This window comes from Drosophila montana, unplaced genomic scaffold (genome assembly GCF_035044405.1).
Source record: "Drosophila montana isolate Dmon_TW-CO22-7 unplaced genomic scaffold, ASM3504440v1 contig_779_1, whole genome shotgun sequence".
NCBI lineage: Eukaryota > Metazoa > Arthropoda > Insecta > Diptera > Drosophilidae > Drosophila > Drosophila montana.
In genome coordinates this window covers 132,704-140,893 of record NW_026999075.1, presented here as the reverse complement: position 1 = coordinate 140,893, position 8,190 = coordinate 132,704, and positions in this window count along the sequence as shown.

The window sequence follows — 8,190 nt, the reverse complement described above, 5'->3', positions numbered from 1 at the left end:
ATTTGCGTATCCGGCCTGGCGTGAAACCAAGTAACAATTTAGTAGAGCATTTTCCTTGATGATATATTGTTTGATGTAGGGATGGCAGAGCTGCAAAATCCGCAAGCATAAAATCTGCAGGGAAAATTAAATATGCCAGTTTCCCAGCGAAGCAGTAAAGCTGATTTTACGCATGAAGCATGTTTAGCAAAATAATGGCTAAAATTTTGTTGCGTGAGAGATAGATAATTTTATAATATTCCAAAAATGTAAAGTGATAATTTGGCAATATTCCATGAAACTATACATATTTATTTTGTTAAATCATGGGTTAATAGCTCAAGTCTCGATTATTCGAGGAAGTATTTCGCAAGCAATAATCAAGTATTACGTAAGTGCATATTTTTGCAATTACAATAATATTTCAAATTTATCTCATACTTTAACATAGCTTCAGTAGATATTGTTTTTATTGTCTGTGTTGCCTATATTCTATTTTATAAATAGAATATTTCTTACAAATATTCTTAGAATGTATATATATTCAATTTATTGTCATATCTTTTTCAATTCCGCAAATGTAGAGTTTATGTAGAGTTAACTTCGAAAGATATTGTTTTTATTGTCTGTGTTGTCTAAATTATATTTTTACAAATAATTATTATTTTTTGCAAATTTTCTTAGAATGTATATATAATCAATTTGTAATCATATCTTATACGATTCGGCGCAAATGTAGAGTTTATATATATAGCGCTTATGTTGGCGGTAAAGAAACTATTTAATGATATTAAGCATTAAATTGATGGGCATGTCCATTGCTGATTGTCCAATTTGTGCATTATTTGAGCTTAGTTTTCGGGTTTGGTCAAATTAAACATGGGACATTAGATCGTGTCCTTTCTGGTGACTGGAAATGAGCAGAAAGCAAAGTTTTAATTAATTCCATAAAAACATGCAAAAGCCGCAGGCAAACAAAGCACAACAAACAGCAAACAGTCGAACGAACGAGTGAGAGCAGAAGAGAGTATGTATGAGTGAGCGGGAAAGAGAGTGCAAACAACAAAATGTGGGCACAAAAAACATAAAAACCATCTGAGTTATTGGCAGTTACGGGAAAGTCCTTTGAACTGCGCAAACCAGCGATTGCCTGGCAAATGCAAGGAGTGGGGTCCTGTACGGCGCTTGGGTCCTGGGTCCACAACGTTCTTGTTGTCGTTTTCGTTGTCGTTGTCAAAGTCGTTGTCATGCTAAATACTGCGGCATATTTAAACAGCAAAAACAACAGCGGGCAACAAGCAATGTAAACAGAAAGTTCCAAAACATACTCGTACGCCGGGCAAGGCAAAAGCAAAAGGCAAATGAAACGAGAATACGGCAAATGAATTGGCAAAGAACAAAAGGAGTGCCGGCCTGCCCTCAAGGAGCCACCAGCCTGCGGTGGGCGGCATTAAAATGTAAATGCCAGCAAATGCCAATAACAAGTAGATACTTAGTGCAACATTTTTCGGGTTTGTACGTTTTGAAATTGGCATGGGTTCAGGTTGGGTCGGGTTGGGATTGGGGCTGCGTCTGGGTTCGCTTGAAATTGCTAGCAGCAAGATCAAAAATTGTGAGTAAATGTATAGGCTTAGATGTTTACTGGCAAATGCTTTCATAGGACCTGCTTAGACTTTCAATATTAATCATTTGAAGCAAAATGTAAAGTAAAGACATTGAGCAGTTAATTATGTTTTGGTAGACCAAGAGTATGGCTTCAGGCATTAATTAAAACTTACACAGAAAAAAACTAATTCAATCTATTAGAACTTTATGGCACACTAGGCCTTTTCGGTTACAATCTTATTGTACGTATGTATCTTCTTTTCGATTTACATATATTATTTTATAATAAGCAATGCATATTTGATAATAAAATAATATAAAAAAAAGAGGGCTTAACGTCTTGACAACTTTGTTATGCATTCAAAAATTAAACAGCATTAAGCACAATCCATTTCAAAAACCCTAACATCTTATAATTTACTAGAGACTAGTATGTCTTTAAAAAACTTCGTCCCCTTGCGTCAAACATGAGATCATAACCCGGGTCTTTACATTGAGTATAGAAATATTTGTTCGCTACCTAAAATACTTATAAGAGCCTCTTAAAGAGTACCTGATATGTCTCGTAGTTGACAGAGAACCCATAAAAAAAACAAATTATAATTATTATTATTAATATAATTAACTCAAATTCATTTTACATTTTATTGCTAGAGTTGAACCAACCATCTTTCGCTTGTCAGTCCGCCGCTCAGGCACAGAAGAAACAGGGACATAGCCGTGGCTTTGTAGATTTTGATGTTTTTTTCATACAAGTGGTGACCACCGTTTTCCCCGTCCTTGTGCTCACCTTCGACTCAAACGAAAATTCAGTAAAAATGTTAGCTTCGTAGCTGTTAAGGTTTGGGCTGTGCGTAAGGACTAACTCTTTTATAAATATATGTATTGCGCATATCATAATGAGCACACTTCCTCTACAATATGCTTTGCTTATGATTTCCTTTTTCTATCAACGCTTTGTCCAATTTGTTGCACACTTATCAATGCAGTCGTATATGTTTTACAGCAATTTTCTGCCAGCTTACATCCGCTTAATGACAAATTCCGGACGAACTGTAAAGCTTTGTCGCCACCAAATATAAACAAAAAAAAAAAAACTTCAACTTGAACCAAACAACAATATATATAGTAGGGCGCCCTCAGGCCCGGGCGGCATTTCATGTGTCTGGGCTCGTGTTTGGACCAACAAGCGATGCCGTCGTTGCCGTCGGTACTCTGATTTTATGCATTTTATTATCTGCCTTAGTCACGTTTCAATTTACGGCCCATTGGCGGTTACAATTTGCAATCACGTTTCACGTTTCACCCTCGCACAGACCCAAAACAGCCAAACGGGTACCCTCGACCAGTCGTGGCCCACCTCATTGTTGCAAATTTCTCTGGCATGACACCTTTATTAGGACTGAAACCCATCTACCCGACTGCCACTTTACCCCAATTCCACAATTCCAGCTACGACTGTGTTTATCATATGCCCGTTGCCTGCGCCACTTATACGCTTGACTGGGCCAGAGAACCACTTGGCTGGCGGTGTCTTTGGCTTCGGGTCTGTCTCTGTGTTCGTCTCCTGGTTTGAGGCTTGTTTTAGTTTTGAATTTATTGCCATTTTGCAATTTTTTTCCTTTTCTTTTCGTTTTTAGTTTTGCTTTGTTTTCTTTCCTTTGCCATTTGCCTTTGTCTTAGTTTTATAACTTATTTTACCGGGCAGGTGCAAATGCTCGTGGCGTCCTGTCTATTCCTTCACCTCCGACCCAAGCAGCCAACCAACTTGGCGCGCACGTCTGCTTTGGCTTCATTGTTATGTCCTTTATCTATGACGGTTCATTGTACGTTGGCACCCAGCAAGTCCCCCCTTCGTCCTTACCCCTTGACTTACACCTGTAGCTACTGTGGCTTTGTGCGTCTGGGTCACGTGGCTGCCCACCTACAACAGCTGCAGCTGCAGCAGCAGAACCGCCAATGGCAGCGATCGTAAATTGTAACTTTTTATTACATAATTTCTGTCATTACCCCGCTGGTTAGTTGGCCAGAAGGACTGGCTGGTTTGCGCTGCCGTTAACTCTCGTCCTACGGCCATATTCGCAACGACTTCAATACATTTCGACTCTCGCCGCCTGGCTGACATCCGTTCGAGGCTGCCGTTGTCACTGCCATTGCTTGCTGCGTGTCCTAAATGCATGTGATTGAACACAAACTCCCCTTTTATTATATGCCCCACAGCCCAACTCCTTGTTGTCTGTCTTTATGTGGTTTTTTACTACCTTTGCCGCTGTCTAACTGCCCGCGTTGGGTAATGTTAATTTAAAAAGTAATTAGTTTAAGTAATGAACACAGTTTTGGGACGACATTGCACTTAGCGTACCTTTTCGTTTCCTATTTGCAATTTGCTTCTAGGGTACTCTGTTCCCGAATTCATTATCGATAGAAATTCACCTAGTTTTGGTGATTTTCAGTTTATATATTAAATTTATGTATGTTTATATGATATGTGTTTGGGTTCTATCTCAGTTTAAGAGGTACCTTTACTTTGAACGCATGATGCATACGATTCTGACCACATCATAACCACATGATATAACTAGCTATATTGAATTTCAAAAATTACTATTTTCATAAGAAAAGTAGCTTTGACATTCACGTATTCCATTATTATTCTCAATAAGTGGATTATTTCATATAATATATATAAATATATAATTCACTTTTGTGGTATTGAATTCAATTTAATTAATTTTACCTACAACACTATATAATTATGATTGATTTGGTTAGCCATAAATTTTTATATTTTCACCCATAAGTGCTCGATAGTTTGGCTGAATACGTTTTTAGACACCAGCACTTGATTATATAATCTTTTGACTGCATTTTAAATTAGTTTCTTTAGTTTCTCAGTTTGCTATGCATAATTTTCACATTTACGTAAAAGTTTTTCTACTTTCTCTTGCTTGCACCCGCAAGCCGCGCAGCACTTGTCTGCTAATTTTTGTACTTGCCATCATAAATCAGTCAGCCTTTTGATCATCAGCGTCCTCAGCCGGACAGGCTTAGGAGTCAGCATCTATGGCGGGCAGCAGCTTCAATCTGGACAGCACTCTAATTAGCTGCCTGCCTTGGCCATCCTATGGCTTGTTAGCTTTGTCAGCCCGCTTTATATATTTGTGCTTCATTAAACCAATTTCCGTGTCGCTGTCAAAACAACAATTGATTTCCGCGCCAATCGCCGGCGTCGCCTTTTGACCGTTGGTTTTCACCTCTTCCTCTTATTTTTTTCCTACTTAACTATCTCTTTCTCTCTCTCTCTTTCTCCATCTCTGTTGCGCTTTTCACAGCTCTCTGTCCGTCGTTTTCTTTCAGAGCTATTTACTGGGCTTGCTTTCCTTTTGCGGCTGGCCACTTTTGTTTACACTGGCAGCTACTGACAGTAACGAGTTGCTCTACACACGTCCACATATCCCCGCCCTTATACCCGACCATGTCCCTGTCCATGTCCCTGTCTATGTCCATGCCCATGTCGATATCTGAGTCCGTGTCCAGAGCGAACATCCTTTGTCAGCACGTTCCCTGTTTGTCTATCATTCTGTACGACAGAATACTCCTCATACATACTTGCAAATATTACAAAAACCCTACAAAAAGAATCAGTCATCGCCAGCGGGTTACGGGTGCAACTATGTTGCTGCTTCTCCAAAAGTGGTCCAAGTAATCGATGCTGTTATCGATGATGTTTGCAATAACGCTGCAGGCTATAAGCTTTCATTTCAATCTCAGCAAGGACATCACAACATTTTAGGAAGTTTGTAATCAGCCACAGAGAGGTTCTCACTTCAACAAATGTATAATTTGTTGTTTTATTTAGTTTCGTATTTCCTAAGATGAACAAATTTTTCATTTAACTTGCAGTTTTTTTTGTACAACTTTTCCGTATTATGTAGCTTAATAAAAGTACAGCAGTGCTGCCGAATAGGACCTATTCTGCTTCTTTTCTGATGTCGGATAGAAAGGAAGAAAATTTCTAGGAAATTGGTTTTATAATCTGCTTTCATTTTAAAAGAGTAAGAATTCCATCTTTATGCATATAAAGAGTGAAGAAGCATTTATGAAATTATATTTGACATACATCTGATGATCTTGCTGTTAAAACATATTTTGGAATTTATCTTGTTAATTCACAATTGTCCAATATTTAGTTTCAACTATTTTCAACTGTTTGAATTCAACTCAGGTCCTGTTCAAACAAAAACATTTTCGTTCAAGTTTTTATACTGTTGCTCATTCATTTTGAGTATAGAGGTATGTATGTATTTACGGGTTTTAAAGTGTAGGTATTTATTCCGTAGAGAGTCAAGAGTTATTCCTATGTTTTCCAACTTGACTTCAAGAAATGCATCAGAAATTATTTGCATTCTACTTGGCTGCCATAGCTATTTTTGCCTTTCGATTTATATTTTATTATTTTTTTCTTTTCGTGCTGTAAATGGCAACTGGCAACTGGTTGTTTTGGTGGCACGTTACCCGGGCAATATGATTGAGCGCTCGAGCGTACACGTGCAGCCAGCATTGGTTAGCCATGGCATGTGGAAATTGCAGGGCATTTGCGAAACGGGCTGCGTGCACTTTCTCAGTACTCGATGCTCGGTGCTTTTTAAATAAATACATTTCTGCATTTGTGTATTTGCCCAGATGCAAAGAAAATATCGGCAGTCGCTGAAGGCATCGAGGCAAACAAATATTCAAATGGCAGCGCTGGCAGCAGTAGAAAGAGCAACTGCTGCAGCCAAAAGGCTACGCACAATTTACCAATGGGTACGGTGATGCGAATGAGGAACATGCCACACACATACACGCACACACCTGGAGCATATGTACAGCTGGAGTTGAAGTGCGCAAAAATTATTCGTATGCTTTTACGGATGGCAATGAGATAGCAACAGTGAAGCGCATACGAGTATACAAATGTAACTCGATACAGTTACACATATATAAATACCTAGATATGTGTATATTTTTCAAAATGGATTCCTTTGCTGCACGTTTCAGAGCGTCATATTGCGCCGTTATGCGTGTGTGTGCAATGTTAGCAAGATTTGACACTCAGTGAGCTGCCTGATAGCAGTTGGCAGCCAATGCATGTGGAACTGATGCCATTGGGATGCAATCGCATTCGCTGGATACTGCTGCAATGACATGACATTTTCATGTTAAACACAAGCTCTGAACTGAATTGGATTTGTCAAGCGGGTAAAAATGCGCACTGAACTGCTGTAAAATGCGAGAATCAAGCATTTACATATGCTGAATGTTGCTTTGAATGTAGGGGCTTAGTAGGTCTTAACGCTTTCAAATAAAAGAATACAAGAAATAAAGAAAACATTGTTGGTATATTCATTTTTAATCGCGCAATGCAATTTCTTTAGATGGCATTTCTTATCCTCGAAAACATTGATTATACTTATATATCTAGACGTCTACCGCGGACTCGGGCGTATTGCCTGTGAGATAGGAGAAAATTGCACATACTATACAAATTGAGTTAATTAAATAAATCGTTGTTATTTTTTAGTATTCTTAGTAGAGCAATAATTAAGCAGAACGCTTGTATCATTATGCTGTGATATTGAATGCATTGAAACTCAACATTATTGTGTGATAATCGCAATGCTGGGACGGACACGCATTCCATTTGAGCTTCGACCAACCAAAACCGAATGGAAAATTCAACATAATTGCACTCGGAAAATTTACTAGTTGGCTGCATAATGAGCACAATTATGCACATTAATGATATCAAAATGTGCAAATAACCAAATGAATTATGGCCAGGCACACGGCCCAAAGCTAATTGTGTGTACGTGCGGGTGTGAAGTTCATTTTATTAATTCATTAAAATTCAAAGCTCACACACATACCACACACACATGCATCATGTAAACTAATAATAACTTAAGCTATATAATTAGGTGGCAGTCACTGGACCGCAAAAGCGACCCATCCGCATTCCAGTGTGCCAGGGTGTGCGTCTCGTTTGCCATATATATCTAATTTATTTTACTAATTTAGCAAATTCGCACCTCTTCAGGTTGATTGCGCATGCCATGAGCTATGCAAAGTGGACACGCTTACGACAGCCGAAGAGGTCAAGCCATCAACTGGCACTCGCCGCCCAGAGCCATCAGCACCGCACACACGCACACCCAGTACACACACACACATAGAGATCACTCAAGGGAGCTGCACATTAATGGACATCCAAATAATCAAAAACTAAATTTTCGTGAGCAGTTACTGGCAAGTCCCTCGGGCTAATGCCGGCCACTGACCACACTACTACGTGCACAAGATTAAATGAGCCGACGTTTTCGATTTACAAGAGGACGAGTTTTATGTAAGACAAGCTTAAGGGAGCTACCCAGAGATTGAATAGCAAGGGGTGGGGTATTAGCTGGCTGGTAGGAATCAGCTTCGACATTCATGAACTCATTCATAAATTATTGGTCCCAGTGCAGTCATAAAGTGACCGAGGCAGCCACCAAATATCGCACGATTGCATATGGCCAGTGGCAGCAAGGGGCACACAAGGCTAACCCCACGGTGGGTGGATGGGCG